Genomic DNA, 27,261 nt, shown 5'->3' on the forward strand with positions numbered 1-27,261 from the left:
AGCACGCACGGTTAATTTACTCTTTTTACGGTTACTTTAAAATTAAAGTGTTCATACGTTACTTTAATTTAGTCTAAGAAAACACATTTACGTGTATTATTTTTCCCATAAATGTTTTTAAACATTTTTTATTAACTAATAAATAATCATAACCATAATAGGGAAGTTACAACCTATCGGGTTGGGAGTTCTGTATGTCAAAAAGTTTGACAGGTGTTATTTCATAAAATCTACAAAAGTGCGAAATAAAATATTTGGTCAGCCGAAAAATCTAATACTAATGTCGTACGGTAGGTATTTTACAGCGCTCCAAATAATAAGCACTCGGCTTCGCCTCGTCCCTAAAACCTAGTCGTTGTAAAATACACCTACCGTACTCTAATTACATAACTATTTTTTTATATTGTAGGCTAAGGGATTGTATATCGTTTTTTTGTTGTATTTGTTATATTGTTTATAAAAAAACAAATGAAACACCTAAAATTGCAGTTTACCCAATTTAGAGTGTGTAAAATAAAAAAAATCGCATGGTTGTAAATGTGACAATAATTTTTAATTTTTTGTGAGCTATTGTGCTTCAACAACACGTTGCTTGTGATGGACATGCACCTTGCGTTTTCCTTCGCGTAACTGTTTTTTTACGCTTTCTAAAAATATGGAATTTTAGGTGATCTCAACGCTACGTCCTTGCGCTCAGTTTCTGTATTTGACCCATAAGCCCATCATTTAATTTCCCCGACGATCTTATCTCGTAAAAAATTGTGCGTCATTCTTTTTTGTGTGACTCCATAATTAATTGGATAATTTAATGGACTGACTTCATCAAAATCAATAAAATTATTTCTGTGAACATGGTGGGTCGAAAGAGCCCAACTTCTTCCTTGACTAGATTGACAATTCTATCAAATTACTTTGGTATATGCACCCTCAAATTCGATCGGAAAACAAACCGGTTCAGAACTTGTCCAAAATGGAGTACAGTCAAATTTATCTTCGTTTGTGTTTTGAGCTTGTGTTACTTCTCCTACATGTATTGTCACACCCATTTTGGCAGTTTCAGCAATGTTTTCATTATTAACGTGAGCAGTTTTGCTTTTTTGACTGTGCTCAGTGTTCTTTTGATTTCCGTCATCATTTTCAACAAGATACACGAAAGTAAAACGGTGAAGATGCTAAACGAGATGTATCAGTTCCAATTCGACATCGAAAATTTCCACTACAGAACTTGTTGTGAAGAGATTTTTATTGTAATCATATTGATAACGGAAAGTGTGTCACATATGGTATTTACATCCTTCAAAGTTTTAATTAGTCATCAAACACGTAAGGGTAGTATCCTGACGTTTTTCATAATGTTGGCTAAACTTCTCTCGATACATTTTTTTAACTTGATCAAAGTTTTATCTGAAGGACTACTTCTGCTTTCGTACCTAGTCCTGACAATATATTGCGATTTCTTATACAACAATTTCAACAAAAACAACTACAGACGTACTTTTCAACACTATCAGAACCTGTTAAAACTAACAAAAAGTGCCAATAAGATTTTCTCAGTGATGTTTGCAGTGTACAGCATTTACTACTTTGTGATGCTCCTAACTCGTGCAATAGGAATTTACTGTGCTCACCACGACAACAAATTAGACGTTGGTTACTTCGAAATTCTGCAGTTTTTACTATTTTTTTGGAAGATAGTTTGGCTCATCAAAGTTCCCTACTTGTGTTTGACAAAAGTATATTTTTGATTTTTTCCCCTTATAGTCTACTGTTGTGATTTTAGATGAAACGCATGAAGAGACTGCTCTATTCGATTAGTTTGATTAATAAAGACCAAGCTTCAAGAAAAATGGTACATTTTTTGTATTGTACTTATTGTATTATTTATTTTTGAAATATTTTCAGTTGAAAGCGTTCAGCTTGCAGTTTTTCCATGAAAAAATGGAACTAACAGCTGCGGGGTTGTTCACAATCGACGTGCAACTAGTATTTAGTGTAAGTAGTGAAAGGGTTATTGTCCAAATTAGAAAGAAAATTTTAGATGATGGTGGCTTACGCCAGCTACTTTATTATCGTGTGGCAGTTTTTACATTACAGTGAACAACCTTGCCAGCACAGGATGTTGTAGGAAAGTAAACAAAAATAAAACAATCAAACAATATTATATTACATATTAAGAGTAGAAGTGAGTCTTTTTGTGCTAAGCCCTGAAATCGAAAACCGAGAGGAAGTCGAGGTCGACAACTGGGATAATATAATTATTAAATATTTCGTGTAATTATTGATAAATAAATCGTGAGAAATGCTTCAAATGACCTTACATTTGACTGGGTCGAGCCGTCTGTGGACATTTCACCTCCTAGGATTTGAAGCGTTTCAAGTCCGGTTACAAAAAAAAACCACTTCAACCGTTTTTATAGAGATACACAATGAAGATACTCGTAAACATTTTCTTTTTGTATAGAACTTCATTACAAATAATGTGATTAAACGAGCCAACATTTATTTTGATCGCAATCAATAAACTCACTTGGAACAATATGGCGCGCCAAGTGCCAAGCGTAACATCCTCCTTGACCAAATTAACAATCCTCTCGAGTTTTATAGGATTGTCGTCTTTGAAATACAACACCAAAACAAATCAATTTGAAAGTCGTCCAAAATGGAGAAATTTCAAATTTTGTTGCAGTTTTACCTTCGACGTTTTATACCTATTCTACGTCAACTACTTTTTCCGTTTTCAAAATATCAGCAACTTGTTTATTGTCAACATAGGCGGACTGGCGTACATGCACATGTTGATGGCTCTGCTGTTTTGTAGTACCATTTTAAACAGGAAATACGAAAGTGTGACAGTTGTCACTTTGAATAAACTCTACAAATTCCAATTCGACCTGAAAAATCTCAAACCCAAGAAAACATTCGGAGAAATTTTTATTTTGGGCGTACTTTTAATAGAAGTTGCCCTCAGAGTCAGTTCTACGTGGATTCACATCTTAAACAGACACAACCTTTTCCACAGTCACAGCACCAGTGCCTTCTTGCTCGAACTGGGTACAGTTTTGCTTCTGAATTTGTTGGTCTGCATCAAGGTTTTGGCAGAAGGAAGACTTCTCATGTCGTACATCGTACTGACGCGGTACTTTGACCATTTGGTATTAAATTTTGACCAAGAGAATCGCGAAAAAACCATCAAACAATATCAAGAGCTACTTGAAATGGCGAGAAACACCAACCAGATGTTCTCACTGATGTTTTTGATGTGTGTAGGGTTCTATTTTGTGAGTACCCTGGTACGCGTTATGGTGATTTACTGTAGTTTTTACGATCACAAAAAGACCATGAAGAGTCATTTTGAGATTTTGGGGTTTTTGTTCAGCGTTTTTAAACTGCTTTGTATCATTTTGATACCGAATGACTGCTTGCGAAAGGTACAACTTGTAATACATTTTATGTGAAACTGGCAAACAGTATTTCAGGTGAGAGAATTGAAACAGATGATTTGTAAAGTGGTTCCAAAATCTGCAAACAATGAACAGAGAAAAATGGTAAAAATGTTTAAATGTCCGGTTTGGTTTGTTATTTTGACAATTTTCAGTTTTATGCACTTGGTTTACAAATGTTTCACGACCAAGTGGAAATCACAGCTGGAGGTTTCTTCGTGGTCGACGTACGTTTGATATTTTGTGTAAGTTACCTAAGCTCTAGAATTTTCCCACTTCCATGTAAAATTATGGTAGATCATTGCCGCTTATGGAACTCACATGGTCGTCGTGTGGCAGTTGTTGACATACGACAAACAAGACTGTTACCATGTGTGATTTAAACCAAGGAATTTGCTATCACATGAATTGTGTTGGCGTTTCAAATTAATTAATAGTTATTTACATTAGAGTACGGTAGGGGTATTTTACAGCGCGAAAACTAGGTGTCAGGTTCGAGGCGAAGCCGAGTTTATAACATCCGTCGGGAAATCGCAGCTACCTTAACCTAAATTGAATTGTGTTTACCAGTTAGGGAAGCCGAAAAACACATTTACTATTTGTTAATTGACGAATTTATTTAATTAAAGTATCAGTGTACTTATGTAAATAAGGTTGTCAGATAAATACAGGTTTAATTAATTAAACTACAATTATTGTATCCAAAATCGATTGAAGCCAATGTTAAAAAAATATGGCGGTTCAAGTGAACGGTGTGATATACTCTCTGCACAAATTGACAATTTTGTCAATCTACATTGGGATCATTTCCTTGAGATTCAATTCATCAACAAATCAGTTTGAAAAGTGCTGTTCCAAATGCATCAGCACCATTAAATTCGTCTGCAGTTTGATCCCCAGCACGTTGTACTTCGTTTATGCCAACCATTTCGTCAATGTTCGACCCAGCCAACTATTTATTTTGATTATAGGCGAACTAGTCTACTTGCACATGATAGTATTCCTAATGTTTGGCATCGTAATTGCAAACAAACGGCACGAAGATGTGACGATGGTACTGTTGAACAAGTTGCACAAATTTCAGATCAATTTCAAACGTAGAAAACCACTCAGAGAAATTGTTGTTTTGAGTGTTTTATTCGGCGAAGCTGTATTCCGCTTTGCGGCCATATTGCTTTACAGTTTCCATCACTATGATGTCATTTGGGAAAAAGATACTGTATTTATGGTTTTGGAAGTAATTTCAGTGCTCGTTTCGAGCTATTCTGTGATTGTTCGAATATTGTCTGAAGCAAGACTTTATTTGACCTATATAGTAATCGCACAACACTGTGATTTTCTTAGTCGTGCTCTTGACAAAGATGTGGACAAGACTGTGAGGGACTATCAGATATTACTAGAAGTAGCAAAAGATGCAAACTCTGTTTTCTCTGGGATGTTTTTGATGTACATCGCTGTTGCTTTTGTGGCTGTGTTGATGCGAGCTATGTCAATCTATTGTAGCATAATCGACAAAGAAGAAAAAATTATGAACAATGTTGAAGTTGTCAGTTTGGTATTCATTATTTTCAAACTTGCTTCAATTATTGTAATTCCAAGCGGCGCAATAATCAAGGTATAGAAACGCGAACTCTGATCAAACAATTGACCGTACGAGTTTCAGATTAGAGAAATGAACAAGCTGATATGTAAAGCTGTCTCGACAAATAAGGAACAAAGAGTTGCAAAGAAAGTAAAAAATTGTGATAGGTAGTTTTTGGTAGTGTAGTATCAAATGGAGTGTTTCAGTTGAAAGCGTTTGCGCTGCAGATGCTTCACAACAATGTAGATATTTCTGCTAGTGGTCTTTTTATCGTAGACAAGGCTCTGCTGTTTTCGGTGAATTATCAAAAGTTTTTGGTTTTGTCTGACGAGTAGTTTTAGGTCATTTCGGCAAGTGTGACCTATTTGGTCATTGTATGGCAGTTTCTGCAGGCGAATGATCGAACTTGTTACTAGTAACGGAAGGGAAAATGGATTCTGACCAAATCAAGAAATTGATATTTTGACGGGAGCAAAGTTTGAGTGCAGTAGGCGTTGGTGGCCCAAGCCTCATAACATGAGTGAGACTAGTATCTCCGATAGGTGGCGCTACCGGCGGTAGTGGAAATCTGTCTAGTATATTTTTTCCTGGTAAGCGGTTGCGCGCGCCATTTACGTAATCCTATAACGAAATGCGAGCTCCCTAGTCCCTATTGGTTACTTTAGTCCACTAACCAATAGGGAGGTCGCATTTTGTTGCAGGATTTCGTAAATGGCGCGCAACCGCCCACGAAGAAAAAATATACTATAGTTTGTCTAACGTTTCGAGGCTGCGGCACATCCAAAGTTTATGTGGGTTTTCAACGCCAACTGCGATGGGACAATCATTTATAGTGACCCTGTATTTAAATTATATTTAATTTTTTAAAATCTTGTTTGGCCGCTTATTATAACTAAACAACTCCTAAATAGAGTGTCATGGTGTGGTCACCAGTAATTAGAGTGTTTCTTTAACGTGAGTTCAACTTATTCAAGTTGTTTTTTGGCACACATGGATAGCTTTATAATCGCAAATAAGTTTTCTTCCAAAGACAATTTACATCGAAGACATGAAAATCACGATTTGGAAGAGCAAAATCCAGATTAAGATCTAGATGAAGATTATCAGGGACAAGAACTACGAAAACTTATATCAGGTGTTCATTTAAATTTGCCTTCAAAGTTGGCGTTGAAGTTCGGTTGTGAACGCACCACTCGTCAGTCTGCAGAGTAAAAACACAACAACGCAAAAAGTGAGGTTGGATTTAAACAGCTGATCCGTCATCAGTAATCCGTGATGCGTTCACAATCGACTCGTCAACGCCTACTTTGAGGATAAATTTATGTAAAAAAAAATTAATAATCCTTCAAAATATGTAATCTTTTAGAAATTTTTCGTGTTGCTATGGAAATAAGACCTTTTTTCTCAATTATTTCGACTCAGTAGCGTTCTGCAAATTCCGAGCAAATTTTCAATGCTTTATACCTCAAAAACAAAAAGACTTTTATCAGAAAAATGTCTTTTATCTAACTTCTATTCATCGTCACCAACTACCGATTTTTTTTGACATGCATTTCGAGGACTCCTGTATATTATACCTCATTTCCTTTCTCATCAGGGTACCTCATCACAAATGTTGTGCAAGACAATCTAATTTAGACAAGCTATTATGAAATAGTAGTAGATATCGGGAAACCATTTGTCCATTTTAATTTTGTATGTTTGTGTAACGTCCTTGGATGCAGCAATTATTTTAAAGCGAATAATATGTACCAGATATAGATACAGATATAAAACGACCTTAACCTACCCCACCATTTTTGAGGATATGTGAGCAGAACAACCAAGAATGCCGTTGCAAGTAGATAGTGCAATCTCTTCCCTAACCAAATTAACAATCTTGTCCAGTTACATCGGAGCATCTTCACTCAAATTCAACCGGTTGAATAATCAGTTTGAAAAATCATCCAAAAGCGTCGCCATCATCAGATTCACCTGGAGCTGCTTGCTCAATGCTCTGTATTTTAATCACACGTATCGCACGTTCAATTTTCGGATTAGCACAATGTTTGTCTATAATGTGAGCGGGTTTTTCTACGGTTTCATGTCCGCTTTCCTGTCGTTGTCCATCACAATTTGCAACAAGAACTACGAGGATTTAACCATCGTGGTGTTGAACAAGTTGCACAGATTCCGATTTCCCTTGCAAAAACTTCCCAGAAGATCAGTAAAGGAGATTGTCGTTTTGGGTATAATGTTCTGTGACACTTTTTTTCGACTAATCACCTTATTTCTTTTTGCTTACATGCAAGCCGCTCTCGTAAATAAGCCAAGCAACAAATTTGTTTATTTAGAAGTAGCTGTCACATTTGTTAACATGAGTTACGCTGCTCTCGTCAAAATATTATCCGAAGGGAGACTTCTCCTATCTTATATCATTATCACAAAATGTTGCACCGATTGCATTCACACTTTTGACAAAAACTCCATCAAGACTCTCATTAGATATCAGCATTTGTTAGAATCGACAGAAAACATAAACAAAATCTTTTCTGGATTGTTTTTAATGTACATAGGGTTTTATTTTTCTTGTGTGATGATGTGGGTGATGGGAATATTCTGCAGCATTCATGACCAAACTGGAAAGGTATTCAGCATATTTGAAATCGTCGGTGTGGTATTGACTTTTTTCAAAATTGTCGTCATTATCTTGATTCCAAACGAATCGATGATGAAAGTAGTAGGGTGTGACGAAAATGTAAAAAATTTTGATCGTACAAATTTCAGATCAGCGAAATGAACGCGATGATTTGCAAAATTTGCCCAAAAAATAAGAATAGAGAGTGGATGAAGGAAGTAAAAATTGTCCTCATTTGATTATTATTTTTTTTAAATATGAATCCTTTCAGTTAAATATGTTTGCGCTGCAGATATTACATGATAACTTGAAAGTTTCAGCTGGGGGTTTCTTTGTGGTGGACAGACGCTTGCTAGTTTCTGTAAGTTCTCAAAGTTGTAACATTTGAACCTTGTAACAAGGAATTTTCAGATGATCTCAGCTTGTGCAACTAATGTGGTGATCCTGTGGCAGTTTCTAAGTGCTAGTAACCAAAATTGCAACTCTTAAGAAAATAATTACAAATTTGTTGCAAGTTTCATAAAGTCAAATAAAATGGTAATAAATAACTAAATTGATGGGATAGAAGAAAGCAATAAATTGTTAATAAAGGATCGTCATGAGAATTATTGATTAATTGGAATGCTATTACTAGTTTAATTCAGTAGTTGTTTATGAACTAGTTGTGAGTGTGATTTTGAGATTACCACAAAGGAAAAAAATGACTGCACGTATTTATTTTGCCATTGAAGATTTCGTGAGCACTGCCAATAAAATTGTTTTTGATAACTTAATAAACGTAATTAAGGCAAATGTTCATTATTCTGATTTAACAGCGCTCATAAATGTGCTACGAGTATACGAGTATTACCTACTTAAAATCTTAATATTTATAAATTATAAGTTAGTAGCCACAAACTAAATCTAAGACTATAGGTTCTTAGATTTAGTGGTGGTGAAGGTAATTTGAATAGTGTGTGGTAACTGCAAGGCCTCATTTCACCCACATGAAACCATAGGAAGAAAATCCCTAAAACGATCAATAAATCTTTGAGAAATTTGGAAAAGTGAAGATTTACTTGAAGTGGCTGCAATAATGATCAGAAGATCAGATCAAATCAGCAATGATCAGAAGTAGAAATCAGCTAAGCAACGCTGGTAAAAAATCTATTTTTGAAGATCGTAGCAAAAAAAACCTGAAAGGCAAATAATAATCTAAGAATTGGCCGATAAGGCAAGGCATAAAGTATGATCTAAGCATGAGTCCAAATTCAAACTTTTCGAATTTAAGAGTTGAGTGTGTTGTTATTTGGAAAAAAATGCAATCCTGGACCTCGTACATTGTTTGTGAATTACAGTGGTGACTGTTCAATGGTCTGCGAATGCTTGGCACATTAAAAAAGAAAATAATTGAAATTAGCTGAAGAGTGAGGGAAATACGAACGATTGATGGAATAGTCACCACAGTCCCTGGATTTAGGCACCCAGAGAAAATCTTTGGAACAAGCTTATTTGCAAGTACAAACCTCATTTAAGGACATTCTGTGTTGTACACCTTTCTAGAAGGTATCGACAGTGTCTGCAACAGCACTGAGGAAATTTTGAGCAACTAAAATAGATTTTGTATTGTTTACAAATTTGATTACTTGATTTTTGATTTTCAATTTTATTCAATTAAAATACATTTTTTGTTTTTTCTTTTGATGTACGAATATTCAGAAGAAGATTCTTTATAAGAATGAATAAAAAAATTTATAGAGTTAATTCAAAAGAAAAAGTTGGCTATTTTTTGTCAAAAAATAGATGTTGAAAAAAATATGGAATAGAATAATAATGAAGTGTTTTTCGAACTATTTCATTTGATGTGTCATTTATTCAAATCGGATAAAGAATAAGTAAGATACAGTGTCAAAGGTTTTCGTCAGTCACCCTGTGTATCAAATTAAGGCCCGGTTTATTCACTTTCAAGTAACTTTATTTGAACGGTAATTACCATGGATCTACCAATAGCAGATTCTAAATCATAGCAACTACTGGCCAGATAAATTTACTTGAAGGTGAATAAACCGAGCCTTGAGCTAATTTTTTTCTCTACACGATGGAATACGGTTGCTTATGGAAAAGTGGCCGCAAAGAGGGGTAATTGTTAAAAACAGATAAGAGCGAAAGAAGTTAGCGCACCACACCGTGCATCAGACAAGGATGCATTGTGCGTGGTTAAAATGAAAATGACGCTATCTAATTGAGCAAAAATCACGTGAAGTTGGCAATTGAGAAATGGCAATTCAAACTTTTCAAGTTCTTTACACATCAGATCACTTTACACAAGTGAATGAAACTTTTTGGAAAAAATTATTAATTTAATTTTAATTAAAAAATACTTGCGGCCATATTTTAATAGGCAACCTGGCAGAAACATATTTCTCTATTCATAATTATCTATAAAAATTTTATTTTGATTAAAATACACGTGGAACGTGAACGTGGAAATCTTGCAGTGGGATCTCGTAGACATCAAGTAGATAGAGAATGTAAAATATATCCCCTAGTTGGTAATGAACCCTCCACCACCCGGCGGCACGGTAATTTTGCCGGAGTACATACACTATTATGGATATTACTATCAAGTAATAATAGTGCAGTGCTTATCAACATAATTACCGGCGTCTCGCCTCCGCATTTTGACTTTGTTGTGTATTATGTTCTGTGTCAATGTTAAGGAATTTCCTCACGATTGACATGAGTATAATAATACTGGGACATTTTTTTAATTCTGAACATAGTCCATATGTACTTATTCCCTATGTTCAATTTTAAAAAACACAGATCAATGCATTATGAGTTGTTATGCAACCAACTATACCGAACACCAGAGATTTTGAAATAATGTTAAAAATTGTTCCGATTGATGGAATTGGTCTATCATGTGTTGCATTGGAAATGTCACGCACATTTCTAATGCTCTGATTGGCATAGAATAACTGCATTATGTGTATTTCTTCTTCAAACAACTTGACCATTTTGTTAAACTGTCAAGTACTTATTTTCGTTACCTTGGTTACGTGATTACATACATGCATTGACCTGTGTTTTTTTAAACTGAACATAGGGAATAAGTATGGGCTATGTTCAATGTTAAAAAAATGTCCCGGTATATGTGTTTATTATTATTGTTTACTTCAATAGACGACCGATATAAAAGCTTTATATTTGTGTCTCTACTGTTAATAAATGTAAGTGGTCCAAAAAACAATACATTATTTTCACGAAAAGCAACGTATTGCAAAGGATCACTATGGTGTTACAAGGATCAAGTGCGACATTTTGTTTGAATAAATTAACAACGTTGTCATTTTCCCTGGATGCATCGTCACTGAAATTTAATCTATTAACAAATAAATTTGAAAAGTCATCCGAATGGATCAGCGCTTTAAGATTTTTGTCGTGTATTGCAGTCAACATCCTATACTTAATCTACGCGAATTATTTCTATTATTTTCAACTTAGCGCAGTATTTATTTTAAAAATAACTGCAGCCTTCTACATGTACATGCTGGGTTTCCTCACATTCTCCATCACAATTATAAATAAAAAATTTGAAAGTGCAACTGTAGAAGTTTTAAATAATTTGCATCGCTTTGAACTAGAAGTGAAGGGTTTGCAACACAAGATGTCGCAGGAAGAAATTGTAGTTTTGAGTGTTTACCTCTCTGAAGTCGTTGTTCGATTCGTGACCACATTTATTTTCATTTTCTACACAGACAGTATTATTTATAAAAACAATGCAAAGCTGTTTTTGGCGGCAGGAATGCTGATTATAGATTATTCTGGTATAGTACGAGCGTTGTTCGAAGAAAGATTTCTTCTACCCTACGTAGCCATTGCTCAGCTTTGTGACAATTTTAAGAACAGTTTAGACAAACACGAAACTCTTGACAAATATAAAGAATTTCTAGAATTGGTCATAAATACAAACAAAATGTTTTCGTCTAGCTTTTTAGTATGTGTTGCTTTCTATTTCGTCAGTACACTGATGCGTGTAGTAGCAATGTACTGTAGCATTCACGATAAAATGGAAAACATTATGAACGCCGTTGAAATCTTTATCTTACTTGCTTCTGTTGCAAAATTAGTTTTAATTGTTGTGATTCCAACTAGTTCGATGGGCAAGGTAAAATGCAACGAATGGTGTCTAGAAGCTATTGACCACACACGTTTCAGATTAACAAAATGAATAACTTGATGTGCAAAGTTTTAGTCAAAAATAAAACACAAAAAGCGACGAAGAAAGTAAAAATATTTAATATGACTAGTGTTGTTGTTGTTGTAATTTGTTTGTTTAAGGTGAAAGCTTTTGCTCTACAAATGTTGCACGATAACATCCAAATTTCAGCTAAAGGATTTTTCGTGGTAGATTTGCGATTGGTGTTTTCTGTAAATTGATAAATTATGAAATTTTTGCTTTTAACATAAAGTACATTGTTTTCAGATCATTTCAGCGTATGGGACTTACTTGGTCGTTCTGTGGCAATTTTTGGAGTCGAATGACCAAAAATGTTACCTCCAGTAGAAATTGATTTTTAACAAGGAAATAACTAAATTATAGATAAAGAATTTCTTACAGATTACCACAAAGGAAAAAAATTACTACACGTATTTATTTTGTCATTAAAGATTTTGTGAGCACTGCCAACAGAATTGTTTTTGATCACTTAATAAACGTAATAAAGGCAAATATTCATTATCCCGATTTAACAGCGCTCATAAGTTGTATATATTATTACTTCAAATCCTAATATTTATAAGTTAGTAGCCACAAACTAAATCTAGGACTATAGGTTTTTAGGTTTGATGGTGAAGGTAATTAGAATAGTGTTTGGTATTATCTCGCCTACATGAAGCCATGGGAAGGAAGTCCCTAAAATGATTAGTAAATCTTTGAGTAACTTTGAAAAGTGAAAAAGTTTCTGCAATAATGATCAGTTTAGATTCAATCAGCATTGATCGGAACCAGAAAATGAGGTAAACAGCGCTGGTAAAAGATCAGTTTTTGAAGATATTGTAGCAAAATAAAAACTGAAAGCTAAACAGTCTAAGAATTGGCCGATAAGGCAAGGCATAAACTATGAGTTACGGAGGAGTCCAAGTTCAAACTTTTCGAATTGAAGAGTCGAGTGTGTTGTTGTTTGGAAAAAAAATACAATCCTGCACCTTGTACATTCTTTGTGAATTACAGTGGTGACTGTTCAGTGGTCTGGGAATGTTTTGGGAATTTAAAAAAGCACAGAAAATAATTGTGTATAGGTGAAGAGTAAGGAAAATACGAACGAAGCACAATTGATGGAATGGTCACCACAGTCCCTGGATTTAGCTCCCACAGAAAATCTTTGGAACAAGTTTATTTGCAATTGCAGAAAAAACTATTAACAATGCGACCAGTTTATGAAATGCTTCTCAAGATGCTTATTATCAGTACCAACTTTGTGAGAAATTCGTTTAGTACTTTTTTAAAATCATATAGATCGTTAAGACATTTTTTATTTATTGTTTAGTTTTTATGTGATGCATTTATTTATTTCGTATTATAATAAGACTATCCGTTACTGAGTACAAACCTCATTTAAGGACATTCTGTGTTGTACACCGTCGATTTACAACCTGTATATATCAAGTAGATTGAGAATGTAAAACATATCCCATAGTAGGTAATTATCCCTGTGGGTATTAATTATTATTATTGTTTACTTCAATAGACGACCGATATAAAAGCAAATATTTATCCCTGTACTATTAATAAATGTAAGTGCCCAAAAGACAATTACTTTAGTATTTTCCCGAAAAGCAACGTATTAGAAAGGATCACTATGGTGTTACAAGCAGCAAGTGCGACATTTTGTTTAAATAAATTAACAACGTTGTCATTTTACGTGGGTACATCCTCACTGAAATTTAATCTATTAACAAATAAATTTGAAAAGTCATCCGAATGGATCAGTGCTTTAAGATTTTTGTCGAGTATAACAGTCAACATTGTATACTTAATCTACGCGAATTATTTCTATTATTTTCAACCTAGCGCAGTATTTATTTTAAAAATAACTGGAGCCTTCTACTTGTACATGCTGGGTTTCATCACATTTTCCATCACAATTATAAATAAAAAATTTGAAAGTGCAACAGTAGAAGTTTTAAATAATTTGCATCGCTTTGAACTAGAAGTGAAGGGTTTGCAACACAAGATGTCGCAGAAAGAAATTGTAGTTTTGAGTGTTTACCTCTCTGAAGTCGTTGTTCGATTCGTGACCACATTTATTTTCATTTTCTACACAGACAGTATTATTTATAAAAACAATGCAAAGCTGTTTTTGGCGGCAGGAATGCTGATTATAGATTATTCTGGTATAGTACGAGCGTTGTTCGAAGAAAGATTTCTTCTACCCTACGTAGCCATTGCTCAGCTTTGTGACAATTTTAAGAACAGTTTAGACAAACACGAAACTCTTGACAAATATAAAGAATTTCTAGAATTGGTCATAAATACAAACAAAATGTTTTCGTCTAGCTTTTTAGTATGTGTTGCTTTCTATTTCGTCAGTACACTGATGCGTGTAGTAGCAATGTACTGTAGCATTCACGATAAAATGGAAAACATTATGAACGCCGTTGAAATCTTTATCTTACTTGCTTCTGTTGCAAAATTAGTTTTAATTGTTGTGATTCCAACTAGTTCGATGGGCAAGGTAAAATGCAACGAATGGTGTCTAGAAGCTATTGACCACACACGTTTCAGATTAACAAAATGAATAACTTGATGTGCAAAGTTTTAGTTAAAAATAAAACACAAAAAGCGACGAAGAAAGTAAAAATATTTAATATGATGTTGATGAGTGTTGTTGTTGTTGTAATTTGTTTGTTTAAGGTGAAAGCTTTTGCTCTACAAATGTTGCACGATAACAATCAAATTTCAGCTAAAGGATTTTTCGTGGTAGATTTGCGATTGGTGTTTTCTGTAAATTGGTAAATTATGAAATTTTTGCTTTTAACATAAAGTACATTGTTTTCAGATCATTTCGGCGTATGGGACTTACTTGGTCGTTCGGTGGCAATTTTTGGAGTCGAATGACCAAAAATGTTACCCCCAGTAGAAATTGATTTTTAACAAGGAAATAACTAAATTATAGATACAGAATTTCGTACAGACTACCACAAAGGAAAAAAATTACTACACGTATTTATTTTGTCATTAAAGATTTCGTGAGCACTGCCAACAGAATTGTTTTTGATAACTTAATAAACGTAATAAAGGCAAATATTCATTATCCCGATTTAACAGCGCTCATAAGTTGTATATATTATTACTTCAAATCCTAATATTTATAAGTTAGTAGCCACAAACTAAATCTAGGACTATAGGTTTTTAGGTTTGATGGTGAAGGTAATTGGTATTATCTCGCCTACATGAAGCCATGGGAAGAAAGTCCCTAAAATGATTAGTAAATCTTTGAGTAACTTTGAAAAGTGAAAAAGTTTCTGCAATAATGATCAGTTTAGATTCAATCAGCATTGATCGGAACCAGAAAATGAGGTAAACAGCGCTGGTAAAAGATCAGTTTTTGAAGATATTGTAGCAAAATAAAAACTGAAAGCTAAACAGTCTAAGAATTGGCCGATAAGGCAAGGCATAAACTATGAGTTACGGAGGAGTCCAAGTTCAAACTTTTCGAATTGAAGAGTCGAGTGTGTTGTTGTTTGGAAAAAAAATACAATCCTGCACCTTGTACATTCTTTGTGAATTACAGTGGTGACTGTTCAGTGGTCTGGGAATGTTTTGGGAATTTAAAAAGCACAGAAAATAATTGTGTATAGGTGAAGAGTAAGAAAAATACGAACGAAGCACAATTGATGGAATGGTCACCACAGTCCCTGGATTTAGCTCCCACAGAAAATCTTTGGAACAAGCTTATTTGCAATTGCAAAAAAACTATTAACAATGCGACCAGTTTATGAAATGCTTCTCAAGATGCTTATTATCAGTACAAACTTTGTGAGAAATTCGTTTAGTACTTTTTTAAAATCATATAGATCGTTAAGACATTTTTTATTTATTGTTTAGTTTTTATTTGATGCATTTATTTATTTCGTATTATAATAAGACTATCCGTTACTGAGTACAAACCTCATTTAAGGACATTCTGTGTTGTACACCGTCGATTTACAACCTGTATATATCAAGTAGATTGAGAATGTAAAACATATCCCATAGTAGGTAATTATCCCTGTGGGTATTAATTATTATTATTGTTTACTTCAATAGACGACCGATATAAAAGCAAATATTTATCCCTGTACTATTAATAAATGTAAGTGCCCAAAAGACAATTACTTTAGTATTTTCCCGAAAAGCAACGTATTAGAAAGGATCACTATGGTGTTACAAGCAGCAAGTGCGACATTTTGTTTAAATAAATTAACAACGTTGTCATTTTACGTGGGTACATCCTCACTGAAATTTAATCTATTAACAAATAAATTTGAAAAGTCATCCGAATGGATCAGTGCTTTAAGATTTTTGTCGAGTATAACAGTCAACATTGTATACTTAATCTACGCGAATTATTTCTATTATTTTCAACCTAGCGCAGTATTTATTTTAAAAATAACTGGAGCCTTCTACTTGTACATGCTGGGTTTCATCACATTTTCCATCACAATTATAAATAAAAAATTTGAAAGTGCAACAGTAGAAGTTTTAAATAATTTGCATCGCTTTGAACTAGAAGTGAAAGGTTGGCAACATAAGACGTCGCAGGAAGAAATTGTAGTTTTGAGTGTTTTCCTCTGTGAAGTCGTCTTTCGATTCGTGACCACATTTATTTTCATTTTCTACACAGACAGTATTATTTATAAAAACAATGCAAAGCTGTTTTTGGAGGCCACAGGAATGCTGATTATAGATTATTCTGGTATGGTACTAGCGTTGTTCGAAGCAAGATTTCTTCTAACCTACGTAGTCATTGCTCAGCATTGCGACAATTTTAATAACAGTTTAGACAAACACGAAACTCTTGACAAATATAAAGATTTTCTAGAATTGGTCATAAATACAAACAAAATGTTTTCGTCTAGCTTTTTAGTATATGTTGCTTTCTATTTCGTCAGTACACTGATGCGTGTGGTAGCAATCTACTGTAGCATTCACGACAAAATGGAAAACATTATGAACGCCGTTGAAATCTTTATCTTAATTGTTACTGCTGCAAAATTAGTTTTAATTGTTGTGATTCCAACTGGTTCGATGGGCAAGGTAAAATGCAACGAATGTCTAGAAGCAAGCTATTGACCACACACGTTTCAGATTAACAAAATGAATAACTTGATGTGCAAAGTTTTAGTCAAAAATAAAACACAAAAAGCGACGAAGAAAGTAAAAATATTTAATACGACGAGTGTTGTTGTTGTTGTTGTAATTTATTTGTTTAAGGCGAAAGCTTTAGCTCTGCAAATGTTTCACGATAACATCCAAATTTCAGCTAAAGGATTTTTCGTTGTAGATTTACGATTGGTGTTTTCTGTAAATTGGTAATACTATGAAAGTATTGTTTTTAACATAAAGCACATTTTTTCAGATCATTTCAGCGTATGGAACTTACTTGGTCGTTCTCTGGCAATTTTTGGAGTTTAACGACCAAAAATGTTACTCCCAATAGAAATTGATTTTTACCGAGGAAACAACTGAATTATAGATAAAGAATTTGTTATTCAATTATCATAATACAAAGTGTTCCAAAATGATTGTGGTATCGTGGGATCGGAAAAAATAGTTTGCCGATAAGGTCCCGCACTACACTGCGCCAAACATAACCTCCGAGCCGCTGGTAAGTGTCAAAGTGAAGTGGTCCTTCGGGTTTACCCAACGAAAACTAGTTAAAATATTTTATTCTAACTTCTCTTATACCTACCTGTCATTTTGACGATTCTTGATAGTTGGGATCACTTTTGTAATATACGTCAAAATTTAAAATACCTACTCAAATTGTCAAAACCTACTACGATACCACAATAATTTTGGAACACACAGTAGGGACAAAACTCCGTTTTGTAATCTTTTCAAATATGTATATAGTTTATTTCTTTTAATTTGGGAATTGTATGAAATATTAGAATGTAATGAATAAACATGTATGACGTCATAACACGAAAACCCCCATTTTCAATTAACTGATGTATAAAATACAAACATGGCGATACAAGTAACCGGTGCAACTTTTCTTTTAAATAAATTGATCTTTGTGTCAAATTATGTGGGATTTTTTCCACTCAAATTTAATCCTTTAACAAATCAATTTGAAAAACTTTCCAGACCCGTCGACATCATCAAATTCGTGTGCAGTTTAATACTCAACATTGTGCATCCAGTATGTGCTGATTATTTCTTCCATTTTCGTCCTTCCAGAATATTTATTTTAAAAGTTACTGGAGTACTATACATATACTCGATGATGCTTCTAACGCTTTCTGTCACAATTTTCAGCAAGAAATACGAAAGTGTAACTATTGCAACGTTGAATAAGCTCTATAAAATCCACATACAAAAGGATTTTAAATGCAAAAAATCTATGAAAGCTGTTGCCATTTTGAGCTTCTTAATGGCAGATGCAGGTTTTAAATTCGTCGCCTCATTTCTTCGAATGTTCACTATCTCGAAAGCAAATGCAAAAATACAACTTTCAGTAGTTGGCGGGAAGCTTATTTTAGATTACGGTAATTTCCTCAGAATGTTGTTCGAAGGGAGACTTCTTCTGACATACCTCGCTATTGCACAATTCTGCGATTGCTTTAAAAAAAGTTTTAACAAAATTAGCGTCGAAGCTCTGGATAAACATAAAGAATTGCTGGAAGTAGCAAAAAATACAAACGAAATGTTTTCTCCTATTTTTCTAATGTGCATTGCGTTTTATTTTGTTCTTTCATTGGTGCGCGTGATCACACTCTACTGTGGCCTTCACGACCATCAACAAAATTTTCAAATTATTCTTCAACTATTCGGTATGATTTTTTCCGCCACCAAACTAATTTTGATTGTGCTAATTCCCAATTACTCGATGGTGAAGGTAAAATACTGCAAGAACGTGTTTAAAAGGTATTGACTGTACCAGTTCCAGATTGCCACATTGAACAGGTTCATATGTAACATCTTTTCCAAAAATAAGAAAAAGAAGAAGACAGTAAACATTTTTGGTAAAATCGGTATTAGTTTTTTTTAACGAATTATTTCAGGTAAAAGCGTTTGCGTTACAAATGCTCCATAACAATGTACAAATTTCAGCTGGAGGATACTTCATGGTAGATATGCGGTTGATGTTTTCTGTAAATTTTGGAAGTTAAATTGTTTTGGTTTTTAATGTGAAATGCGTTTTCAGATCTTTTCAGCGTATTTAACTTACTTGGTGATTGTGTGGCAGTTTCTACAATCGAGTGACCAAAATTGTTATTAGAAAGGATTAATTAATAAAACAAAGATAAAACAATAACACCGTCCTCGCCACAGTGAAAGCACTATCATCATTCGATCAGTTAAGCAATGTCGGGCGTCGTCAGAGTTTGATTGGGTGACCGCCGGGACAAACCGCGTTTTTTATTATTACTTGCTACAAATAGCGATAGTGATAAATAAATCCGGCCTCGATGCCGTGCCCCCGTTTTTACAATTATAGTTTTGGAATGTCCACATTTAAATTATATTTGCTAGGGAATAATAAAGAGATTTTAAACCTTTGTTAAATCATTCTGTATTATTATTTACAAATGTTTCACGATAACATCCAAATTTCAGCTAAAGGATTTTTCGTTTTAGATTTACGATTGGTGTTTTCTGTAAATTGGTAAAACTATGAAACTATTGTTTTTAACATAAGGCACATTTTTTTAGATCATTTCAGCGTATGGAACTTACTTGGTCGTTCTCTGGCAATTTTTGGAGTTTAATGACCAAAAATGTTACTCCCAATAGAAATTGATTTTTACCGAGGAAACAACTTAATTAAGAATAGATAAAAAATTTGTTATTCAATTATCATAATACAAAGTGTTCCAAAATGATTGTGGTATCGTGAGATGGGAAAAAATAGTTTGCCACCTTTCGACGATAAGGTCCCGCACTACACTGCGCCAAACATAACCTCCAAGCCACTGGCAAGTGTCAAATAGGTATCATTTGTGTTAGGAATTCATTGCGCCTGTTGTCAATATTCAAAAATTCACAAGGAAGTGAAATGGTCCTTTGGGTTTACCCCACGAAAACTTGTTAAAACATTTTATTATTCTAACCTCTCTTATACGTGTCATTTTGACGATTCTTAATAGTTGCAATCACTTTTCTAATATACGTCAAAATTTAAAATACCTACTCAAATTGTCAAAACCTACTACGATACCATAATCATTTTGGAACATTTCATTTCAAATCATTTCAAATAGGTATATAGATTTTTTCTTTTAATTTGGGAATTGTATGAAATATTAGAATATACTCGTAATGATAATGAATAGACATGTATGACATCATAACACAAAAAATTCCATTTTTCAATTAATTGATGTATAAAATACAAACATGGCGATACAAGTAACTGGTGCAACTTTTCTTTTAAATAAATGGATCCTTGTGTCAAATTATGTGGGATTTTTTCCACTCAAATTTAATCCTTTAACAAATCAATTTGAAAAACTTTCCAAACCCGTCAACATCATCAAATTCGTATGCAGTTTAATACTCAACATCGTGTACCTAGTATGTGCTGATTATTTCTTCCATTCTCGTCCTTGCAAAATATTTATTTTAAAAATTGCTGGAGGACTGTGCATATACTCGCTGATCCTTCTAACGCTTTCTGTCACAGTTTTCAACAAGAAATACGCAAGTGTAACTATTGCAACGTTGAATAAGCTCTATACAATCCACATGAAAATGGATTTTAAATGCAAAAAGTCCATGAAAGCGATTGTCATTTTGAGCTACTTACTCGCAGATGCAGGTTTTAGATTCGTCGTCTCATTTCTTAGAATGTTCCGTATCTCGAAAGCAAATGCAAAAATAGAATTTTCAGAAGTTGGCGGGAAGCTTATTGTAGATTACGGTAGTTTCCTCAGAATGCTGTTCGAAGGCAGACTTCTTCTGACATACCTTGCTATTGCACAATTTTGCGATTGCTTTAAAAACAGTTTTAACAAAAACGGCGTCGAAGCTCTATACAAATATAAGGAATTGCTGGAAGTAGCAAAAAATACAAACAAAATGTTTTCTCCTATTTTTCTAATGTGTATTGCGTTTTATTTTGTTCATTCATTGGTGCACGTGATCACACTCTACTGTGGCCTTCACGACCATCAAGAAAATTTTCAAATTATTCTTCAACTGTTCGGTATGATTTTTTCCGCCACCAAACTAATTTTGATTGTGCTAATTCCCAATTACTCGATGGTGAAGGTAAAATACTGCAAGAACATGTTTAAAAGGTATTGACTGTACCAGTTCCAGATTGGCACATTGAATAGGTTCATATGTAACATCTTTTCTAAAAATAAGAAACAGAAGACAGTAAGTAAACGTTTTTGGTAAAATCGATATTAGTTTTCTCTTAACGAATTATTTCAGGTAAAAGCGTTTGCGTTACAAATGCTCCATAACAATGTACAAATTTCAGCTGGAGGATACTTCGTGGTGGATATGCGGTTGATGTTTTCTGTAAATTTTGGAAGTTAAATTGTTTTAGTTTTTAATGTGAAATGCGTTTTCAGATCTTTTCAGCGTATTTAACTTACTTGGTGATTGTGTGGCAGTTTCTACAATGGAGTGACCAAAATTGTTATTAGAATAGATTAATTAATAAAACAAAGATAAACCAATAACAGCAATAATATACCGTCCTCGGCACAGTGAAAGCACTATGATCATTCCATCAGTTAAGCAATGTCGGGCGTCGTCAGCGTTTGGTTGGGTGACCGCCGGGACAAACCGCGTTTTTTATCATTACTTGCTACAAATAGCGATAGTGATAAGTAAATCTGGCTTCGATGTCGTGCCCCCGTTTTTATAATAATAATTTTTGGAATATCTTAAGTCCACATTTAGATTATATTTGCTAGGGATTAATAAAGAGATTTTTAATCTTTGTTAAATCATTCTGTATTATTAAAGATATTGCTACCAAATAGGTATATGTACGGAATAGTTCTTGTTGTACATACGTGGTACATTGGGCTCAAGGAGTACGTCATATAACGATGTGATGAACATGTTGGGAACCATTATAATATTTTTTGAATTTTTATATTTGTAGTTTCCAGACTCTTCTTAACGTGAAAGAACACTCCCTAACCTTGATTATTTTCTAAAGCATTAAATTAATTATCACCAACTTTACTCATCAGCATCACCGCTTTACAGAAATTATTTTTTCTAAATTTATTGTTTTTGCAGTAAAAAAAAATAAATAATCGTATACCTTCTGGCTAAGGCCAAGTGCTAGATGTTTTTGCAGTAGTCAACTAATTCTAATAATTTTTCACATACCAGAGCCACATTTTTCATCGTTCCGGAAATATACCTTCAGAAAATGAAGAATTTATAGAACTGCATTATTTAATTAAGATTACGAAAGTAATTGCTGAACGTCGAAACCAATAATTTCTGCGGATGGTGTAGTTATTGATCTTTTCAACCACAGAACAATACACTTTATAATTTTTTTTTTTAGACTTCAACTCTCCATGTTCGAAAGAACAGTGACAAAATTCCAATTTGATTCAAACTTTTACTATAGGTTGTGTGTTTGTAGTTCCTTTAATTTGGTAATTAAAGGTAAATACTTTGATGTCAAACACAAATTAACGTTATGATATGAAATTTGACTCGTTCTTTTAATCGTCATCATAGGAATTTGTTAAGTGTAAAGATGGCAGCGCAAGCGAACAACGTCACTTTCTGTTTAAATAAATTAATAATTTTCACGAGTTATGTGGGAGCTTTGTCACTAAAATTTAATCCGTTAACAAATCAGTTTGAAAAGTGTACCAAATGGACCAGGAATACAAAATTCATGATTATTTTCCTTCTTAACATTCTTTACTTTGTTTATGTGACATATTCTCTCAATTTTGGATGGAGTAATATGTTTATTTTGGATATAAGTGTATTAACCTACACGTACGTGACGATTGTTTTAGCATTTTCTGTCACAATTGTAGATAAGAAGTACGAAAGGATCACTATAGGCACACTGAACAATTTACTTAGATTTCAAAATTTTACTTGCAAGAGATCACTGATAGAAATTGCTGTCTTAATTATGTTGTTTGGTGAAATATTTTGCTATTTAGCGTCCATAGCAGGCTACACTTTATATCAAATTGTCTCTACCGACAGATCAAATGAAAAATTAAGCTTACAGCTTCTCGGCAACTACTTCTCCATAATAATTATATTATTTGAAGGGAGGCTTACATTGTTTTATTTAGTGATCAAACAATATTGCCGTTATTTTTATAAAAATTGGGACAAAGATTGCGAACAAACCTTCACTGAATATCAGTGTTTGTTAGAAATAGCAGCGAATGTTAACAAAATATTTTCTCCACTTTTTTTATGGTATATTGGGTTTTACTTCGTAAGTGTGTTGCTGGGGGTGATAATGATATACTGCAGTTTTCACGATCAACAAGGACTTGTGATAAACAATATCCAAATTTTTGCCTTAATACTCGTCGTGGTCAAATTTGTCGCCATTATCATAGTTCCCACGGACGCAATGAGAAAGGTGATGGAAATTCATCAATTTTTCCAAAAATATTAATAGTACACGTTTTAGGTCAGCGAAATGAACAAAATAATATCCAAAAGAATTCCAAAATATAAAGAACAAAAAACACTGAAGAAAGTAAATTTTCTCTGTATTTCAAGTATTTTCTCTCAAGTCCGATTGTTTCAGTTGAACGGGTTTAATTTACAAATGTTTCATAATAATCTAAACATTTCAGCCGGAGGATTCTTTTTTGTGGATATGCGTCTGTTTTTCTCTGTTTGTAAACTAGAAACATAATTTTCTTTCTGATAATTGATTTTTTCAGGTGATTTCGGCATGTGGAACTTATCTCATTATAATTTGGCAGTTTCTACATTTAACTGAACAAAATTGTTTTCCGCATTTTTTCCAACAATAGAAATACCACTTACAATAATCTTTTGGTGCATTACGACTAAAGAACAGTCCCATTTCTCATTTGTTTCAACCAATTTCATTATGTGTATATTTTGTGAATTACATAACTTTTTTCAAGCAAACTGGTAAACATACCCAAATTAATTAATTAGTGATGTATTACCATGATTAAAAATGGCGCTTGAAACTCACCGCGTGACTTTCTTTTTAAATAAAATAATGATTTTATTGGGTTACACGGGAGTGTCCTCTTTGAAATTTAATTCGTTGTCAAATCAATTTGAAAAGTGTCCAGACTGGATCGCCACTACTAAATTTGTTTGTAGTTGTTTCCTCGCTATTTTGTATTTTGCTAATCTGAGCCAGCTCCTCAATTTTGCTATTAGCAAAATGTTTGTTTTGAACATAAGCAGCAGGATTTACATTTACATGACATTCGCTTTATTATGCTCAATCATAATTTTAAATAAGAAACATGAAAATGTAATCATGGATATATTGAACGAGTTGGAAAAATTCCAGTCAGCAATGGAAAATTTTCGTTATATGAGGTCCCTCAAAGAGACTGCCATTATAAGCGCAATGTTTGTTGAAACCATTTATCGTTTGATGTCCGGGTTTGTACGTATTTTCTACCAATTTTCCTCCATTCGGAAGACAAGCAACAATGTCCTGTATTTTCAAATAAGCTTTATGTTTGTATTTGAGTATTCTTCTGTCGTCAAAATACTGTCCGAAGGAGCACTCCTTCTGTCGTATTTAGTTATTACACAATACTGCGATCATTTTAGTAAGAGTTTCCATGTAAATGATAGAAGAGCGTCCAACAAATTCCAGTCCTTGTTAGAAGTGGCAAGAAAATTAAATAAAATATTTTCCGTTCTTTTCCTACTGTATATTGCATTATATTTTCTGAGTATACTCATGTGGGCAATGTTAATCTATTGTAGTATTCACGACAATAAGGGCAAGATACTTAACAACGTTGAAATTGTCGGTTTGGTATTAGCGTTTTGGAAACTGATTATGATTATCACAATTCCTAGCGAAACAATGAAGAAAGTAGGTGAATGCAACTTTTTTAAAATATTTTAAACATATGATTTGTAGATTAACAAAATGAACAACGCGGTATCTAAAATTGTACCAAAACATAAGGAACAGAAAGCAGTGAAAGAGATTAATTATTTTGACGAATTTACTTTTAAATATTATTTTCAGTTAAATCCGTTTGGACTGCAAATGCTGCACGATGACATTAGAATTTCAGCCGGAGGTTTCTTCACAGTCGACATGCATTTATTTTTTTCTGTAAATGTGGCAAAACTGATACATATAGATTTTGTTTTGTAAAATGTGTTTTTCAGATTATTTCAGCCTGTGGGACTTATCTAGTTGTTGTGTGGCAGTTCCTACATTTCACTGACCAAAATTGTTTTTAATTTACGATGTGTTTAATTGCTAAAAATTCAAGTAGGTTAAAACATTGTGTTGAAATTTGTGCCAACTGCTTGGCTGTAGCTGCAACACAGTACATTTTTTAATCAACTTTGTTTGAAATGATTAAACTGTCCCATATAGCATTCTTTCGATTTTTCTGGTAACAATTCTAAACTAGACACACCATAATCAAATTTTCAAGTACTAACAGTGAAAATTTATCCTAATAAACACAGTAAATAATTTGTTTGGAAAAAAACAAATGAGCGGTCACCGTCGTCAAGGAATTGATTCCACAGCATTCGATTCTTTATTGACGATGTCAAATTCTACAATAAAATTAGTCTTGATTTTTAAAAGATTTAATATTTTGGTCAGCCGAAAAGTCTAATACAAATGTCGTACGGGAGGTGTTTTCCGGCGCTCCAACTAATTGGGCACTCGGCTGCGCCATCGTGCCCGAAACTTAGTTGTCGTGCCGGAAAATCCACATCCCGTACTCTAATGTAAATAACTATTCATACACCAGAGCCACATTTTCCACGGTTTCGGAAATATACTCTCAGCCAATGAAGAATTTGTGATTTCTACAAAGTATTTTATAATTTTTTTACTTGTCTATAGAACTTTATCATTTAATTAAGTTTACGAAAGTAATTCCTGAACGTCGAAGTCAATAACTTATGTGGATAGTGTTGTAAATGATTTTTTCAACCACACATCAGTACAAAAACTTTATCATTTTATCAACTCGTTATGTCCGTTTGTTAGACGATGGAACAGTCACAAAACTCCATTTTGTTTCAACAATTGCTATAGGTTGTTTGTTTGAGTTTTTTTTTCATTTAGTAATTAAAGGTCATTACTTTGACATCACAAATAAATTTAATGTTATACTAATATGAAATTTGACTCATTCTTTTAATCGTCAGACATAGTACAATTTGTTAAGTGTAAAGATGGCAACGCAAGTGAACAACGTCACTTTCTATTTAAATAAATTAATAATTTTTACGAGTTGTGTGGGGGTCTTGTCACTAAAATTTAATCCATTAACAAATCAGTTTGAAAAGTGTTCCAAATGGATCGGGAATACAAAATTCGTGACTATATTTTTTCTTAACGTTCTTTACGCTGTTTCTATGACATATCCTTCCAACTTTGGATGGACTAATAAGTTTATTTTGGATATAAGTGGATTAACTTACTCCTACGTGATGATTGGTTTAACATTTTCAGTCACAATTTTTGACAAGAAGTACGAAACAATCACAATAGCCACACTAAACAATTTACTTAAATTCCAACATCTCACGTGCAAGAGATCACTGAAAGAAATTCCTGTTTTAATCAGGTTGTTTGGTGAATCCTTTGGCCGTCTAGCGTCCATAGCAGGCATTTTACATCAAATTGTCTCCAATGACAGGCCAAATTCAATTAATACAAGCGTGCAGCTTCTCGTCGACTACTTTTCCCTAATGACTATATTATTTGAAGGCAGACTTACACTGTTTTATCTAGTGATCAAACAATATTGCTCTTATTTTCAAAAAAATTGGGACAAAAATTGCGAAAGAACCTTCACTGAATACCAGTGTTTGTTAGAAATTGCTGCAAATGTTAACAAAATATTTTCTCCACTTTTTTTATGGTATATTGGGTTTTACTTCGTTAGTGTGTTGGTGGGGGTTACAATAATATACTGCAGTTTTCACGATCAACATGGAGTTCTCATAACCAATTTCGAAATTGTAGGTTTGATACTCATCGTGGTCAAATTTATCGTCATTATCGCAGTTCCTACCGATGCAATGAGGAAGGTGGTGGAAATTGATCTATTTTTCCAAAAATATTAATAGGACACGTTTTAGGTCACCGAAATGAACAAAATAATATCCAATAGAATTCCGAAAGATAAAGAACAAAAAACACTGAAGAAAGTAAATTTTATCTGTATTTGTAGTATTTTCTCTCAAGTCCGATTGT

The 27,261-nt window shown here is 33.5% G+C and overlaps 1 protein-coding gene and 3 long non-coding RNA genes across 8 annotated transcripts in view; 3 read left to right on the forward strand and 1 right to left on the reverse strand.

Annotated features, from left to right (window-relative positions):
* The window catches only part of LOC138125367 (uncharacterized), a 71,035-nt gene that overhangs the window by 6,554 nt on the left and 37,220 nt on the right, over window positions 1-27,261 (reverse strand). The gene's annotated exons all lie outside the window — the stretch shown is intronic.
* LOC138125390 (uncharacterized) overlaps window positions 1-27,261 on the forward strand; it is a 32,960-nt gene that overhangs the window by 3,168 nt on the left and 2,531 nt on the right. The window contains exons 1-6 of one of the 3 annotated variants that reach the window (XR_011157442.1): window positions 22,035-24,897; window positions 24,946-25,005; window positions 25,057-25,146; window positions 25,203-25,308; window positions 27,031-27,095; window positions 27,147-27,215. This is a non-coding gene — a long non-coding RNA (uncharacterized lncRNA). Of the gene's footprint in view, window positions 1-22,034; window positions 24,898-24,945; window positions 25,006-25,056; window positions 25,147-25,202; window positions 25,309-27,030; window positions 27,096-27,146; window positions 27,216-27,261 lie in introns of those variants that run through there. The other 2 variants (XR_011157441.1, XR_011157440.1) reach the window with 2 other exon arrangements.
* Window positions 2,396-10,081, forward strand: LOC138125399 (uncharacterized). The gene is made up of 4 exons (XR_011157443.1): window positions 2,396-3,545; window positions 3,596-3,685; window positions 3,738-8,000; window positions 8,051-10,081. It is a non-coding gene; the product is annotated as an uncharacterized lncRNA (long non-coding RNA).
* On the forward strand, window positions 16,138-17,915 carry LOC138125389 (uncharacterized). The gene is made up of 3 exons (XR_011157439.1): window positions 16,138-16,922; window positions 16,974-17,189; window positions 17,245-17,915. It is a non-coding gene; the product is annotated as an uncharacterized lncRNA (long non-coding RNA).

Source organism: Tenebrio molitor, chromosome 1 (assembly GCF_963966145.1).
Source record: "Tenebrio molitor chromosome 1, icTenMoli1.1, whole genome shotgun sequence".
NCBI lineage: Eukaryota > Metazoa > Arthropoda > Insecta > Coleoptera > Tenebrionidae > Tenebrio > Tenebrio molitor.